Genomic DNA, 17,450 nt, shown 5'->3' with positions numbered 1-17,450 from the left:
CTTAGGCAGAGAGAAAGCAACATCGAGGAGCGTCAACAAGACTTTAGAAGCTGCGCCACACGCCACTTTCAGTCGCAGACACAGCAGTTTTAAAGGCAGGAATCGCCTTTGCGAACGCCATGAGAAACAGAACGCAAGCTCAGGTCCTGCGGTTTAACAAACAGCCACGGCTTTCATGCGACTGGACATTTCTTTTCTGGAGCGAATTCACTTTCAACTTCAAGAAATTCACACAACTTGCGAAATACGAAATACAAATCTGGCTCATCGCTGCACAAGAAATACCGCCGGCTGGCAAGAAAATGACAACGGTGTTTTTCCTTAACGAAAAACTTCCCATGGAGAAAAACAACGGCTGTGCGTCTCTGTCGGCTTGATTCAGTTTAATGCAAGTATTCATTCTCCTCCTGGAAAATACAGCTTGCGAAAGATGAAATACAATTCTTGGCTTTTCTGGGTGAGTGCAGAAGAAATCCTGCCGGCTGGCAGAAGAATTCCAGCCTTTTTTACTCTTTAACCAGAAACTTGCGAATGATACAAAGCAAGCGGGGTGCGTTTCTGTGCAGCTGTTAACTGAACAGCTGCTGCTTCAAGCCCACCCAGGGCTCATTCCGATTTCAACATCATGCCCCCTGAAGGTAGACTGGATTTCTTTGCGAAGCATTCACCTTTTGGACGTTTCAGGAAAGGTGCGTGTCGATGCCAGACTTGAAAAGCTTTCCATACAAAGAAACAACATAGTGCTTTTGATTGATGGGAAACGGCAAGAGCGGTTTGAGCAGCTCCGGCCTCTCAACCGCTTTACAATGTGATCGGCACCTCGGTAGCCAGTTTAGAAGGCTGAAAAGGATGCTGGAAGCACAGCGACGTTCTAAAACCAGCGCTTGAAAAGCATCTGCATACATAAAATGTCCATTTCCCCAAAGCTGAATCTGCATCTTCAGAAGATTGTCAGCTATACGTTTTCGTTCTTTGTTTCCTTTTTTTACGACAAGCTTTCGAGAAATGAACTGTCTATTGTGATGAAGGCTGCATTAGAAATTGTGCATCTAGCTTAGTTCAATGAAATCGGGAGGTGCACCTGTCTCAAGCGGATGGCTCTTTGCAGGCACACTACGGAAACCTGCGGGCGCAAGTTGGGAGAAGTGACTCTTGCAGAGTGTTGAGCTTCGAGAAGAGGGCTCCGCTCAGGAAGATATTTCCACATGTTGAAGAGTCGCTTTTCGCCCTTTCTTTCCCACATTTTTCCAGTGCGGTTATTGATCGCGTTCAAAATGTTTTCCCAACGTACGTGTTACCTGCAAAATCACAGTGAAACTGTTATGGCGAAAAGATTCCTAATAGTTATTGTATTAGAATAGCTCTCCAATTTCTTAGCCTTCGTACACGCAATGTTTAAGGAAACGCTAGAGTAAATGAAACTGTAAATAGACAGGAGCTCTTCTTAGTTTTCATACAAGTTATGATGGCTGCAGCTCCTATCTGCGTCCGGGTGACCGGAGCCAAGGGATTATCTGCGGAACCTCTGATTTATCTCTCGGGCAAGGAGCTAGATACGCCCTTTTCATCTCGGTTTGATCGCACCTGTGCATTAAAACGCAGTGCTCGGTACCATCGAGGTGTAAGAGGTTCAAGGATGAGCGGGAAACTTTGTTAATAAGGAGACGGGCACCGCCCAACGTGGGGCTCGAACCCACGACCCTGAGATTAAGAGTCTCATGCTCTACCGACTGAGCTAGCCAGGCGCCGGTGGAGCTGGTGGTTAACTTGTCCCTGTTGACGGCAATTTGACAAGGTATACTTCCTGGCTTTTCATCATGTGCTGACCGGATTCGAGAGTAGCACACCCTGTTCTTTGTTGATTACTGTACCTCCAGCAGCGCAAATGTCAGTAATCATTGAAATGTACGACCTACAATCTCCTCAGCATGCCCGCGTGGACTCCTCAGTGATCATCCTTCTACGTTCTGCTGTAGTTTTCATGCAAGTGAAAACCGTGCTCCAAATAACAGCGGCACAGTTGTATCCTGCGGTAAGCATTCTTCTAATTCCATCGTTTTGCTCCAGGTAAAAGGTAGCGCATCATAGTGTTGATATTCCAAGGTTTCAGAGTCCGTATTGGATGGCTTGGATGCAGACATCGCTCAGAGCTCCCAGTATGATTTTCCCGAGTTCAGTTTTGCAGTGTTTTAGTGCTTTACTACTTCCAGTGGGCCTTTGAATGCTCTGCTAAGTAGAGACGTGACATAATTACTAATGCGACCGAGTGTGCTGGCTGTTCCTGGTTCGTAATGATTAACGCGAGAAATCAATATAAACATAACTGCTTCGATTTCGAGGTTCAGTTGAAGCTTTCAAAGAAACTATCAAAGACCTCAGAACAACCGAAGACACATTTGGTCATCTCCGTATTGGTGAAGATTAAAGAGTCCCGCAAGTGTCAAGCTTGCACAAACACACACGAGAGAGAAACTCAGGACAGAATTTAAAGAAAGGGAGATGCAGACTATTTGAAGGCACTTTGCTAACCCAATGGCATGCTTAGGAATCGTGCATAGGACACATGTAGCAGAGGATGGTTTCGATCCATCGACCTCTGGGTTATGGGCCCAGCACGCTTCCGCTGCGCCACTCTGCTGACGGCCTCTCTGCGTGTGGCGCACAACTGCTCTTTTTATTTCCTACATAAGTGATGAAAGTTGAAAGTTTCAACGACAAACGCAGACGTCACTTTGAGCGCTTGGTGTTGTAGCACAAATCATCACATGCTGCTCTACACTGGATTATAAAAGCCGACACATTTTCCAAACATTTTAATGCTGGAGTCACACTGTAGTATTAATAACAGTGCGATACTCGAGGAGCGTAGTGGGATCGCGGTGGCTCATCAGACCGCCCCGGGACAGGGGGTCCGCGTCAGGATGGCCGAGCGGTCTAAGGCGCTGCGTTCAGGTCGCAGTCTCCCCTGGAGGCGTGGGTTCGAATCCCACTCCTGACAAAAAGCTTGCTCAGTGCCGTCTCCAGTCGGGTGCAAATGGGTGCAAATGGGTGAAGCAGCCTGACGCAGGGAACGTGCGCCGATAGGCGTAGGTGTATCCCCTGCCTCTTCCGATTTAGCTCGTGCTCCATAGGATAGAAGCGGATGCTCTGGCTTTTTGACTCGAATATAACCTGATCACAACAGAAGGCCGTGCAGCCCAGTGCTGGTTTAAGAATGCCTCGTGTCTTCAGGCCCCTATTCCTTCAGGTTTCCCCTTTGGAACAGTCGTCCGAAAAAGACGGGAAAGGAAAAGCATGTAAGCTCCCACACACTGCGTTAGCATTAGCGGTTGGAATCTGATGGGAGAAAAGCAACCTGGCTCGCCGTCAAGCAATCCATCCCTGGTCTCCCACGTGACAGGCGGGGATACGCACCACTATACTAACGAGGAGCGCTTGCTTGGCGCTTGAAGACACTTCCTCTTGCGGCTACTACTGTTTCCGGTTTCGTCTTTTCTTTTCATTCCTCCCAGAGGAGCGCATGAAAACGTTTCCATCTGCGCCATCCTCACCCCTCCAATGCTATGGTCCCTGCTCCTCCTGGTGCACTGCAAACACTCATTCAGCCGGTTCTTTCAGTTTGAATAATTAGGTCTTCAAAGGCTGGAAGTAGGGCGCAAGACATGCCAATGCCAAAAGCGTGGCTGTGTGCTTCCAGCTGTGAAATGTCACTGGTGGATGTTGAAGACATTACTTCCAAGGCAGCAGGTCCAAGCGATTTAGCGTTTGTACAAGAAGCAGGAAGAGAGAAACAGCACTCCGCCTTTTTCTGGGCAGGCCGAAGCGACAGGAGAAGGGCGCCGTAGTCGGCAGGATTCGAGCCGACGCGGGGAGACCCCAATGGCTTTCTAGCCCATCGCCTTAACCGCTCGGCCACGACTACAGGGAGCGCCGCCGCCGCCGGCTTGCGATCATTTAACACGGAGGGCGAGGCGGCGGAGGTAACCTTTTTCAATGTCGCTCTCCGTTTCCCCAGAAAAAAAGCCAAATGACATGCTAGCACTCGGACACCCTTCAGAAGACTGAAGGGTGGCTTAAAGCTGGAAGGATTAGGTCTCCCCGTTCCGACGCGACAATCGAACTTCCTTAGGCAGAGAGAAAGCAACATCGAGGAGCGTCAACAAGACTTTAGAAGCTGCGCCACACGCCACTTTCAGTCGCAGACACAGCAGTTTTAAAGGCAGGAATCGCCTTTGCGAACGCCATGAGAAACAGAACGCAAGCTCAGGTCCTGCGGTTTAACAAACAGCCACGGCTTTCATGCGACTGGACATTTCTTTTCTGGAGCGAATTCACTTTCAACTTCAAGAAATTCACACAACTTGCGAAATACGAAATACAAATCTGGCTCATCGCTGCACAAGAAATACCGCCGGCTGGCAAGAAAATGACAACGGTGTTTTTCCTTAACGAAAAACTTCCCATGGAGAAAAACAACGGCTGTGCGTCTCTGTCGGCTTGATTCAGTTTAATGCAAGTATTCATTCTCCTCCTGGAAAATACAGCTTGCGAAAGATGAAATACAATTCTTGGCTTTTCTGGGTGAGTGCAGAAGAAATCCTGCCGGCTGGCAGAAGAATTCCAGCCTTTTTTACTCTTTAACCAGAAACTTGCGAATGATACAAAGCAAGCGGGGTGCGTTTCTGTGCAGCTGTTAACTGAACAGCTGCTGCTTCAAGCCCACCCAGGGCTCATTCCGATTTCAACATCATGCCCCCTGAAGGTAGACTGGATTTCTTTGCGAAGCATTCACCTTTTGGACGTTTCAGGAAAGGTGCGTGTCGATGCCAGACTTGAAAAGCTTTCCATACAAAGAAACAACATAGTGCTTTTGATTGATGGGAAACGGCAAGAGCGGTTTGAGCAGCTCCGGCCTCTCAACCGCTTTACAATGTGATCGGCACCTCGGTAGCCAGTTTAGAAGGCTGAAAAGGATGCTGGAAGCACAGCGACGTTCTAAAACCAGCGCTTGAAAAGCATCTGCATACATAAAATGTCCATTTCCCCAAAGCTGAATCTGCATCTTCAGAAGATTGTCAGCTATACGTTTTCGTTCTTTGTTTCCTTTTTTTACGACAAGCTTTCGAGAAATGAACTGTCTATTGTGATGAAGGCTGCATTAGAAATTGTGCATCTAGCTTAGTTCAATGAAATCGGGAGGTGCACCTGTCTCAAGCGGATGGCTCTTTGCAGGCACACTACGGAAACCTGCGGGCGCAAGTTGGGAGAAGTGACTCTTGCAGAGTGTTGAGCTTCGAGAAGAGGGCTCCGCTCAGGAAGATATTTCCACATGTTGAAGAGTCGCTTTTCGCCCTTTCTTTCCCACATTTTTCCAGTGCGGTTATTGATCGCGTTCAAAATGTTTTCCCAACGTACGTGTTACCTGCAAAATCACAGTGAAACTGTTATGGCGAAAAGATTCCTAATAGTTATTGTATTAGAATAGCTCTCCAATTTCTTAGCCTTCGTACACGCAATGTTTAAGGAAACGCTAGAGTAAATGAAACTGTAAATAGACAGGAGCTCTTCTTAGTTTTCATACAAGTTATGATGGCTGCAGCTCCTATCTGCGTCCGGGTGACCGGAGCCAAGGGATTATCTGCGGAACCTCTGATTTATCTCTCGGGCAAGGAGCTAGATACGCCCTTTTCATCTCGGTTTGATCGCACCTGTGCATTAAAACGCAGTGCTCGGTACCATCGAGGTGTAAGAGGTTCAAGGATGAGCGGGAAACTTTGTTAATAAGGAGACGGGCACCGCCCAACGTGGGGCTCGAACCCACGACCCTGAGATTAAGAGTCTCATGCTCTACCGACTGAGCTAGCCAGGCGCCGGTGGAGCTGGTGGTTAACTTGTCCCTGTTGACGGCAATTTGACAAGGTATACTTCCTGGCTTTTCATCATGTGCTGACCGGATTCGAGAGTAGCACACCCTGTTCTTTGTTGATTACTGTACCTCCAGCAGCGCAAATGTCAGTAATCATTGAAATGTACGACCTACAATCTCCTCAGCATGCCCGCGTGGACTCCTCAGTGATCATCCTTCTACGTTCTGCTGTAGTTTTCATGCAAGTGAAAACCGTGCTCCAAATAACAGCGGCACAGTTGTATCCTGCGGTAAGCATTCTTCTAATTCCATCGTTTTGCTCCAGGTAAAAGGTAGCGCATCATAGTGTTGATATTCCAAGGTTTCAGAGTCCGTATTGGATGGCTTGGATGCAGACATCGCTCAGAGCTCCCAGTATGATTTTCCCGAGTTCAGTTTTGCAGTGTTTTAGTGCTTTACTACTTCCAGTGGGCCTTTGAATGCTCTGCTAAGTAGAGACGTGACATAATTACTAATGCGACCGAGTGTGCTGGCTGTTCCTGGTTCGTAATGATTAACGCGAGAAATCAATATAAACATAACTGCTTCGATTTCGAGGTTCAGTTGAAGCTTTCAAAGAAACTATCAAAGACCTCAGAACAACCGAAGACACATTTGGTCATCTCCGTATTGGTGAAGATTAAAGAGTCCCGCAAGTGTCAAGCTTGCACAAACACACACGAGAGAGAAACTCAGGACAGAATTTAAAGAAAGGGAGATGCAGACTATTTGAAGGCACTTTGCTAACCCAATGGCATGCTTAGGAATCGTGCATAGGACACATGTAGCAGAGGATGGTTTCGATCCATCGACCTCTGGGTTATGGGCCCAGCACGCTTCCGCTGCGCCACTCTGCTGACGGCCTCTCTGCGTGTGGCGCACAACTGCTCTTTTTATTTCCTACATAAGTGATGAAAGTTGAAAGTTTCAACGACAAACGCAGACGTCACTTTGAGCGCTTGGTGTTGTAGCACAAATCATCACATGCTGCTCTACACTGGATTATAAAAGCCGACACATTTTCCAAACATTTTAATGCTGGAGTCACACTGTAGTATTAATAACAGTGCGATACTCGAGGAGCGTAGTGGGATCGCGGTGGCTCATCAGACCGCCCCGGGACAGGGGGTCCGCGTCAGGATGGCCGAGCGGTCTAAGGCGCTGCGTTCAGGTCGCAGTCTCCCCTGGAGGCGTGGGTTCGAATCCCACTCCTGACAAAAAGCTTGCTCAGTGCCGTCTCCAGTCGGGTGCAAATGGGTGCAAATGGGTGAAGCAGCCTGACGCAGGGAACGTGCGCCGATAGGCGTAGGTGTATCCCCTGCCTCTTCCGATTTAGCTCGTGCTCCATAGGATAGAAGCGGATGCTCTGGCTTTTTGACTCGAATATAACCTGATCACAACAGAAGGCCGTGCAGCCCAGTGCTGGTTTAAGAATGCCTCGTGTCTTCAGGCCCCTATTCCTTCAGGTTTCCCCTTTGGAACAGTCGTCCGAAAAAGACGGGAAAGGAAAAGCATGTAAGCTCCCACACACTGCGTTAGCATTAGCGGTTGGAATCTGATGGGAGAAAAGCAACCTGGCTCGCCGTCAAGCAATCCATCCCTGGTCTCCCACGTGACAGGCGGGGATACGCACCACTATACTAACGAGGAGCGCTTGCTTGGCGCTTGAAGACACTTCCTCTTGCGGCTACTACTGTTTCCGGTTTCGTCTTTTCTTTTCATTCCTCCCAGAGGAGCGCATGAAAACGTTTCCATCTGCGCCATCCTCACCCCTCCAATGCTATGGTCCCTGCTCCTCCTGGTGCACTGCAAACACTCATTCAGCCGGTTCTTTCAGTTTGAATAATTAGGTCTTCAAAGGCTGGAAGTAGGGCGCAAGACATGCCAATGCCAAAAGCGTGGCTGTGTGCTTCCAGCTGTGAAATGTCACTGGTGGATGTTGAAGACATTACTTCCAAGGCAGCAGGTCCAAGCGATTTAGCGTTTGTACAAGAAGCAGGAAGAGAGAAACAGCACTCCGCCTTTTTCTGGGCAGGCCGAAGCGACAGGAGAAGGGCGCCGTAGTCGGCAGGATTCGAGCCGACGCGGGGAGACCCCAATGGCTTTCTAGCCCATCGCCTTAACCGCTCGGCCACGACTACAGGGAGCGCCGCCGCCGCCGGCTTGCGATCATTTAACACGGAGGGCGAGGCGGCGGAGGTAACCTTTTTCAATGTCGCTCTCCGTTTCCCCAGAAAAAAAGCCAAATGACATGCTAGCACTCGGACACCCTTCAGAAGACTGAAGGGTGGCTTAAAGCTGGAAGGATTAGGTCTCCCCGTTCCGACGCGACAATCGAACTTCCTTAGGCAGAGAGAAAGCAACATCGAGGAGCGTCAACAAGACTTTAGAAGCTGCGCCACACGCCACTTTCAGTCGCAGACACAGCAGTTTTAAAGGCAGGAATCGCCTTTGCGAACGCCATGAGAAACAGAACGCAAGCTCAGGTCCTGCGGTTTAACAAACAGCCACGGCTTTCATGCGACTGGACATTTCTTTTCTGGAGCGAATTCACTTTCAACTTCAAGAAATTCACACAACTTGCGAAATACGAAATACAAATCTGGCTCATCGCTGCACAAGAAATACCGCCGGCTGGCAAGAAAATGACAACGGTGTTTTTCCTTAACGAAAAACTTCCCATGGAGAAAAACAACGGCTGTGCGTCTCTGTCGGCTTGATTCAGTTTAATGCAAGTATTCATTCTCCTCCTGGAAAATACAGCTTGCGAAAGATGAAATACAATTCTTGGCTTTTCTGGGTGAGTGCAGAAGAAATCCTGCCGGCTGGCAGAAGAATTCCAGCCTTTTTTACTCTTTAACCAGAAACTTGCGAATGATACAAAGCAAGCGGGGTGCGTTTCTGTGCAGCTGTTAACTGAACAGCTGCTGCTTCAAGCCCACCCAGGGCTCATTCCGATTTCAACATCATGCCCCCTGAAGGTAGACTGGATTTCTTTGCGAAGCATTCACCTTTTGGACGTTTCAGGAAAGGTGCGTGTCGATGCCAGACTTGAAAAGCTTTCCATACAAAGAAACAACATAGTGCTTTTGATTGATGGGAAACGGCAAGAGCGGTTTGAGCAGCTCCGGCCTCTCAACCGCTTTACAATGTGATCGGCACCTCGGTAGCCAGTTTAGAAGGCTGAAAAGGATGCTGGAAGCACAGCGACGTTCTAAAACCAGCGCTTGAAAAGCATCTGCATACATAAAATGTCCATTTCCCCAAAGCTGAATCTGCATCTTCAGAAGATTGTCAGCTATACGTTTTCGTTCTTTGTTTCCTTTTTTTACGACAAGCTTTCGAGAAATGAACTGTCTATTGTGATGAAGGCTGCATTAGAAATTGTGCATCTAGCTTAGTTCAATGAAATCGGGAGGTGCACCTGTCTCAAGCGGATGGCTCTTTGCAGGCACACTACGGAAACCTGCGGGCGCAAGTTGGGAGAAGTGACTCTTGCAGAGTGTTGAGCTTCGAGAAGAGGGCTCCGCTCAGGAAGATATTTCCACATGTTGAAGAGTCGCTTTTCGCCCTTTCTTTCCCACATTTTTCCAGTGCGGTTATTGATCGCGTTCAAAATGTTTTCCCAACGTACGTGTTACCTGCAAAATCACAGTGAAACTGTTATGGCGAAAAGATTCCTAATAGTTATTGTATTAGAATAGCTCTCCAATTTCTTAGCCTTCGTACACGCAATGTTTAAGGAAACGCTAGAGTAAATGAAACTGTAAATAGACAGGAGCTCTTCTTAGTTTTCATACAAGTTATGATGGCTGCAGCTCCTATCTGCGTCCGGGTGACCGGAGCCAAGGGATTATCTGCGGAACCTCTGATTTATCTCTCGGGCAAGGAGCTAGATACGCCCTTTTCATCTCGGTTTGATCGCACCTGTGCATTAAAACGCAGTGCTCGGTACCATCGAGGTGTAAGAGGTTCAAGGATGAGCGGGAAACTTTGTTAATAAGGAGACGGGCACCGCCCAACGTGGGGCTCGAACCCACGACCCTGAGATTAAGAGTCTCATGCTCTACCGACTGAGCTAGCCAGGCGCCGGTGGAGCTGGTGGTTAACTTGTCCCTGTTGACGGCAATTTGACAAGGTATACTTCCTGGCTTTTCATCATGTGCTGACCGGATTCGAGAGTAGCACACCCTGTTCTTTGTTGATTACTGTACCTCCAGCAGCGCAAATGTCAGTAATCATTGAAATGTACGACCTACAATCTCCTCAGCATGCCCGCGTGGACTCCTCAGTGATCATCCTTCTACGTTCTGCTGTAGTTTTCATGCAAGTGAAAACCGTGCTCCAAATAACAGCGGCACAGTTGTATCCTGCGGTAAGCATTCTTCTAATTCCATCGTTTTGCTCCAGGTAAAAGGTAGCGCATCATAGTGTTGATATTCCAAGGTTTCAGAGTCCGTATTGGATGGCTTGGATGCAGACATCGCTCAGAGCTCCCAGTATGATTTTCCCGAGTTCAGTTTTGCAGTGTTTTAGTGCTTTACTACTTCCAGTGGGCCTTTGAATGCTCTGCTAAGTAGAGACGTGACATAATTACTAATGCGACCGAGTGTGCTGGCTGTTCCTGGTTCGTAATGATTAACGCGAGAAATCAATATAAACATAACTGCTTCGATTTCGAGGTTCAGTTGAAGCTTTCAAAGAAACTATCAAAGACCTCAGAACAACCGAAGACACATTTGGTCATCTCCGTATTGGTGAAGATTAAAGAGTCCCGCAAGTGTCAAGCTTGCACAAACACACACGAGAGAGAAACTCAGGACAGAATTTAAAGAAAGGGAGATGCAGACTATTTGAAGGCACTTTGCTAACCCAATGGCATGCTTAGGAATCGTGCATAGGACACATGTAGCAGAGGATGGTTTCGATCCATCGACCTCTGGGTTATGGGCCCAGCACGCTTCCGCTGCGCCACTCTGCTGACGGCCTCTCTGCGTGTGGCGCACAACTGCTCTTTTTATTTCCTACATAAGTGATGAAAGTTGAAAGTTTCAACGACAAACGCAGACGTCACTTTGAGCGCTTGGTGTTGTAGCACAAATCATCACATGCTGCTCTACACTGGATTATAAAAGCCGACACATTTTCCAAACATTTTAATGCTGGAGTCACACTGTAGTATTAATAACAGTGCGATACTCGAGGAGCGTAGTGGGATCGCGGTGGCTCATCAGACCGCCCCGGGACAGGGGGTCCGCGTCAGGATGGCCGAGCGGTCTAAGGCGCTGCGTTCAGGTCGCAGTCTCCCCTGGAGGCGTGGGTTCGAATCCCACTCCTGACAAAAAGCTTGCTCAGTGCCGTCTCCAGTCGGGTGCAAATGGGTGCAAATGGGTGAAGCAGCCTGACGCAGGGAACGTGCGCCGATAGGCGTAGGTGTATCCCCTGCCTCTTCCGATTTAGCTCGTGCTCCATAGGATAGAAGCGGATGCTCTGGCTTTTTGACTCGAATATAACCTGATCACAACAGAAGGCCGTGCAGCCCAGTGCTGGTTTAAGAATGCCTCGTGTCTTCAGGCCCCTATTCCTTCAGGTTTCCCCTTTGGAACAGTCGTCCGAAAAAGACGGGAAAGGAAAAGCATGTAAGCTCCCACACACTGCGTTAGCATTAGCGGTTGGAATCTGATGGGAGAAAAGCAACCTGGCTCGCCGTCAAGCAATCCATCCCTGGTCTCCCACGTGACAGGCGGGGATACGCACCACTATACTAACGAGGAGCGCTTGCTTGGCGCTTGAAGACACTTCCTCTTGCGGCTACTACTGTTTCCGGTTTCGTCTTTTCTTTTCATTCCTCCCAGAGGAGCGCATGAAAACGTTTCCATCTGCGCCATCCTCACCCCTCCAATGCTATGGTCCCTGCTCCTCCTGGTGCACTGCAAACACTCATTCAGCCGGTTCTTTCAGTTTGAATAATTAGGTCTTCAAAGGCTGGAAGTAGGGCGCAAGACATGCCAATGCCAAAAGCGTGGCTGTGTGCTTCCAGCTGTGAAATGTCACTGGTGGATGTTGAAGACATTACTTCCAAGGCAGCAGGTCCAAGCGATTTAGCGTTTGTACAAGAAGCAGGAAGAGAGAAACAGCACTCCGCCTTTTTCTGGGCAGGCCGAAGCGACAGGAGAAGGGCGCCGTAGTCGGCAGGATTCGAGCCGACGCGGGGAGACCCCAATGGCTTTCTAGCCCATCGCCTTAACCGCTCGGCCACGACTACAGGGAGCGCCGCCGCCGCCGGCTTGCGATCATTTAACACGGAGGGCGAGGCGGCGGAGGTAACCTTTTTCAATGTCGCTCTCCGTTTCCCCAGAAAAAAAGCCAAATGACATGCTAGCACTCGGACACCCTTCAGAAGACTGAAGGGTGGCTTAAAGCTGGAAGGATTAGGTCTCCCCGTTCCGACGCGACAATCGAACTTCCTTAGGCAGAGAGAAAGCAACATCGAGGAGCGTCAACAAGACTTTAGAAGCTGCGCCACACGCCACTTTCAGTCGCAGACACAGCAGTTTTAAAGGCAGGAATCGCCTTTGCGAACGCCATGAGAAACAGAACGCAAGCTCAGGTCCTGCGGTTTAACAAACAGCCACGGCTTTCATGCGACTGGACATTTCTTTTCTGGAGCGAATTCACTTTCAACTTCAAGAAATTCACACAACTTGCGAAATACGAAATACAAATCTGGCTCATCGCTGCACAAGAAATACCGCCGGCTGGCAAGAAAATGACAACGGTGTTTTTCCTTAACGAAAAACTTCCCATGGAGAAAAACAACGGCTGTGCGTCTCTGTCGGCTTGATTCAGTTTAATGCAAGTATTCATTCTCCTCCTGGAAAATACAGCTTGCGAAAGATGAAATACAATTCTTGGCTTTTCTGGGTGAGTGCAGAAGAAATCCTGCCGGCTGGCAGAAGAATTCCAGCCTTTTTTACTCTTTAACCAGAAACTTGCGAATGATACAAAGCAAGCGGGGTGCGTTTCTGTGCAGCTGTTAACTGAACAGCTGCTGCTTCAAGCCCACCCAGGGCTCATTCCGATTTCAACATCATGCCCCCTGAAGGTAGACTGGATTTCTTTGCGAAGCATTCACCTTTTGGACGTTTCAGGAAAGGTGCGTGTCGATGCCAGACTTGAAAAGCTTTCCATACAAAGAAACAACATAGTGCTTTTGATTGATGGGAAACGGCAAGAGCGGTTTGAGCAGCTCCGGCCTCTCAACCGCTTTACAATGTGATCGGCACCTCGGTAGCCAGTTTAGAAGGCTGAAAAGGATGCTGGAAGCACAGCGACGTTCTAAAACCAGCGCTTGAAAAGCATCTGCATACATAAAATGTCCATTTCCCCAAAGCTGAATCTGCATCTTCAGAAGATTGTCAGCTATACGTTTTCGTTCTTTGTTTCCTTTTTTTACGACAAGCTTTCGAGAAATGAACTGTCTATTGTGATGAAGGCTGCATTAGAAATTGTGCATCTAGCTTAGTTCAATGAAATCGGGAGGTGCACCTGTCTCAAGCGGATGGCTCTTTGCAGGCACACTACGGAAACCTGCGGGCGCAAGTTGGGAGAAGTGACTCTTGCAGAGTGTTGAGCTTCGAGAAGAGGGCTCCGCTCAGGAAGATATTTCCACATGTTGAAGAGTCGCTTTTCGCCCTTTCTTTCCCACATTTTTCCAGTGCGGTTATTGATCGCGTTCAAAATGTTTTCCCAACGTACGTGTTACCTGCAAAATCACAGTGAAACTGTTATGGCGAAAAGATTCCTAATAGTTATTGTATTAGAATAGCTCTCCAATTTCTTAGCCTTCGTACACGCAATGTTTAAGGAAACGCTAGAGTAAATGAAACTGTAAATAGACAGGAGCTCTTCTTAGTTTTCATACAAGTTATGATGGCTGCAGCTCCTATCTGCGTCCGGGTGACCGGAGCCAAGGGATTATCTGCGGAACCTCTGATTTATCTCTCGGGCAAGGAGCTAGATACGCCCTTTTCATCTCGGTTTGATCGCACCTGTGCATTAAAACGCAGTGCTCGGTACCATCGAGGTGTAAGAGGTTCAAGGATGAGCGGGAAACTTTGTTAATAAGGAGACGGGCACCGCCCAACGTGGGGCTCGAACCCACGACCCTGAGATTAAGAGTCTCATGCTCTACCGACTGAGCTAGCCAGGCGCCGGTGGAGCTGGTGGTTAACTTGTCCCTGTTGACGGCAATTTGACAAGGTATACTTCCTGGCTTTTCATCATGTGCTGACCGGATTCGAGAGTAGCACACCCTGTTCTTTGTTGATTACTGTACCTCCAGCAGCGCAAATGTCAGTAATCATTGAAATGTACGACCTACAATCTCCTCAGCATGCCCGCGTGGACTCCTCAGTGATCATCCTTCTACGTTCTGCTGTAGTTTTCATGCAAGTGAAAACCGTGCTCCAAATAACAGCGGCACAGTTGTATCCTGCGGTAAGCATTCTTCTAATTCCATCGTTTTGCTCCAGGTAAAAGGTAGCGCATCATAGTGTTGATATTCCAAGGTTTCAGAGTCCGTATTGGATGGCTTGGATGCAGACATCGCTCAGAGCTCCCAGTATGATTTTCCCGAGTTCAGTTTTGCAGTGTTTTAGTGCTTTACTACTTCCAGTGGGCCTTTGAATGCTCTGCTAAGTAGAGACGTGACATAATTACTAATGCGACCGAGTGTGCTGGCTGTTCCTGGTTCGTAATGATTAACGCGAGAAATCAATATAAACATAACTGCTTCGATTTCGAGGTTCAGTTGAAGCTTTCAAAGAAACTATCAAAGACCTCAGAACAACCGAAGACACATTTGGTCATCTCCGTATTGGTGAAGATTAAAGAGTCCCGCAAGTGTCAAGCTTGCACAAACACACACGAGAGAGAAACTCAGGACAGAATTTAAAGAAAGGGAGATGCAGACTATTTGAAGGCACTTTGCTAACCCAATGGCATGCTTAGGAATCGTGCATAGGACACATGTAGCAGAGGATGGTTTCGATCCATCGACCTCTGGGTTATGGGCCCAGCACGCTTCCGCTGCGCCACTCTGCTGACGGCCTCTCTGCGTGTGGCGCACAACTGCTCTTTTTATTTCCTACATAAGTGATGAAAGTTGAAAGTTTCAACGACAAACGCAGACGTCACTTTGAGCGCTTGGTGTTGTAGCACAAATCATCACATGCTGCTCTACACTGGATTATAAAAGCCGACACATTTTCCAAACATTTTAATGCTGGAGTCACACTGTAGTATTAATAACAGTGCGATACTCGAGGAGCGTAGTGGGATCGCGGTGGCTCATCAGACCGCCCGGGACAGGGGGTCCGCGTCAGGATGGCCGAGCGGTCTAAGGCGCTGCGTTCAGGTCGCAGTCTCCCCTGAGGCGTGGGTTCGAATCCCACTCCTGACAAAAAGCTTGCTCAGTGCCGTCTCCAGTCGGGTGCAAATGGGTGCAAATGGGTGAGGCAGCCTGACGCAGGGAACGTGCGCCGATAGGCGTAGGTGTATCCCCTGCCTCTTCCGATTTAGCTCGTGCTCCATAGGATAGAAGCGGATGCTCTGGCTTTTTGACTCGAATATAACCTGATCACAACAGAAGGCCGTGCAGCCCAGTGCTGGTTTAAGAATGCCTCGTGTCTTCAGGCCCCTATTCCTTCAGGTTTCCCCCTTTGGAACAGTCGTCCGAAAAAGACGGGAAAGGAAAAGCATGTAAGCTCCCACACACTGCGTTAGCATTAGCGGTTGGAATCTGATGGAGGAAAAGCAACCTGGCTCGCCGTCAAGCAATCCATCCCTGGTCTCCCACGTGACAGGCGGGGATACGCACCACTATACTAACGAGGAGCGCTTGCTTGGCGCTTGAAGACACTTCCTCTTGCGGCTACTACTGTTTCCGGTTTCGTCTTTTCTTTTCATTCCTCCCAGAGGAGCGCATGAAAAACGTTTCCATCTGCGCCATCCTCACCCCCTCCAAATGCTATGGTCCCTGCTCCTCCTGGTGCACTGCAAACACTCATTCAGCCGGTTCTTTCAGTTTGAATAATTAGGTCTTCAAGGCTGGAAGTAGGGCGCAAGACATGCCAATGCCAAAAGCGTGGCTGTGTGCTTCCAGCTGTGAAATGTCACTGGTGGATGTTGAAGACATTACTTCCAAGGCAGCAGGTCCAAGCGATTTAGCGTTTGTACAAGAAGCAGGAAGAGAGAAACAGCACTCCGCCTTTTTCTGGGCAGGCCGAAGCGGACAGGAGAAGGGCGCCGTAGTCGGCAGGATTCGAGCCGACGCGGGGAGACCCCAATGGCTTTCTAGCCCATCGCCTTAACCGCTCGGCCACGACTACAGGGAGGCCGCCGCGCCGCCGGCTTGCGATCATTTAACACGGAGGGCGAGGCGGCGGAGGTAACCTTTTTCATGTCGCTCTCCGTTTCCCCAGAAAAAAAGCCAAATGACATGCTAGCACTCGGACACCCTTCAGAAGACTGAAGGGTGGCTTAAAGCTGGAAGGATTAGGTCTCCCCGTTCCGACGCGACAATCGAACTTCCTTAGGCAGAGAGAAAGCAACTCGAGGAGCGTCAACAAGACTTTAGAAGCTGCGCCACACGCCACTTTCAGTCGCAGACACAGCAGTTTTAAAGGCAGGAATCGCCTTTGCGAACGCCATGAGAAACAGAACGCAAGCTCAGGTCCTGCGGTTTAACAAACAGCCACGGCTTTCATGCGACTGGACATTTCTTTTCTGAGCGAATTCACTTTCAACTTCAAGAAATTCACACAACTTGCGAAATACGAAATACAAATCTGGCTCATCGCTGCACAGAAATACCGCCGGCTGGCAAGAAAATGACAACGGTGTTTTTCCTTAACGAAAAACTTCCCATGGAGAAAAACAACGGCTGTGCGTCTCTGTCGGCTTGATTCAGTTTAATGCAAGTATTCATTCTCCTCCTGGAAAATACAGCTTGCGGAAAGATGAAATACAATTCTTGGCTTTTCTGGTGAGTGCAGAAGAAATCCTGCCGGCTGGCAGAAGAATTCCAGCCTTTTTTACTCTTTACCAGAAACTTGCGAATGATACAAAGCAAGCGGGGTGCGTTTCTGTGCAGCTGTTAACTGAACAGCTGCTGCTTCAAGCCCACCCCAGGGCTCATTCCGATTTCAACATCATGCCCCCTGAAGGTAGACTGGGATTTCTTTGCGAAGCATTCACCTTTTGGACGTTTCAGAAAGGTGCGTGTCGATGCCAGACTTGAAAAGCTTTCCATACAAAGAAACAACATAGTGCTTTTGATTGATGGGAAACGGCAAGAGCGGTTTGAGCAGCTCCGGCCTCTCAACCGCTTTACAATGTGATCGGCACCTCGGTAGCCAGTTAGAAGGCTGAAAAGGATGCTGGAAGCACAGCGACGTTCTAAACCAGCGCTTGAAAAGCATCTGCATACATAAAATGTCCATTTCCCCAAAGCTGAATCTGCAACTTCAGAAGATTGTCCAGC

At 48.7% G+C, this 17,450-nt stretch overlaps 5 non-coding genes across 5 annotated transcripts; 3 read left to right on the top strand and 2 right to left on the bottom strand.

Moving 5' to 3' along the window:
• The first annotated feature begins 2,915 nt into the window (after positions 1 to 2,915).
• Positions 2,916 to 2,998, top strand: trnal-cag (transfer RNA leucine (anticodon CAG)). The gene has a single exon. It is a non-coding gene; the product is annotated as a tRNA-Leu (tRNA).
• A 4,041-nt stretch (positions 2,999 to 7,039) lies between these two features.
• On the top strand, positions 7,040 to 7,122 carry trnal-cag (transfer RNA leucine (anticodon CAG)). The gene has a single exon. It is a non-coding gene; the product is annotated as a tRNA-Leu (tRNA).
• A 3,692-nt stretch (positions 7,123 to 10,814) lies between these two features.
• Positions 10,815 to 10,886, bottom strand: trnam-cau (transfer RNA methionine (anticodon CAU)). Its single transcript has one exon. It is a non-coding gene; the product is annotated as a tRNA-Met (tRNA).
• Positions 10,887 to 11,163: 277 nt separating this feature from the next.
• trnal-cag (transfer RNA leucine (anticodon CAG)) lies at positions 11,164 to 11,246 on the top strand. The gene has a single exon. It is a non-coding gene; the product is annotated as a tRNA-Leu (tRNA).
• A 3,692-nt stretch (positions 11,247 to 14,938) lies between these two features.
• Positions 14,939 to 15,010, bottom strand: trnam-cau (transfer RNA methionine (anticodon CAU)). Its single transcript has one exon. It is a non-coding gene; the product is annotated as a tRNA-Met (tRNA).
• Positions 15,011 to 17,450: the final 2,440 nt, after the last annotated feature.

Source organism: Lepisosteus oculatus, chromosome 27 (genome assembly GCF_040954835.1).
Source record: "Lepisosteus oculatus isolate fLepOcu1 chromosome 27, fLepOcu1.hap2, whole genome shotgun sequence".
Classification (NCBI taxonomy): domain Eukaryota; kingdom Metazoa; phylum Chordata; class Actinopteri; order Semionotiformes; family Lepisosteidae; genus Lepisosteus; species Lepisosteus oculatus.
This window is presented reverse-complemented; position numbering and strand designations above follow the sequence as displayed.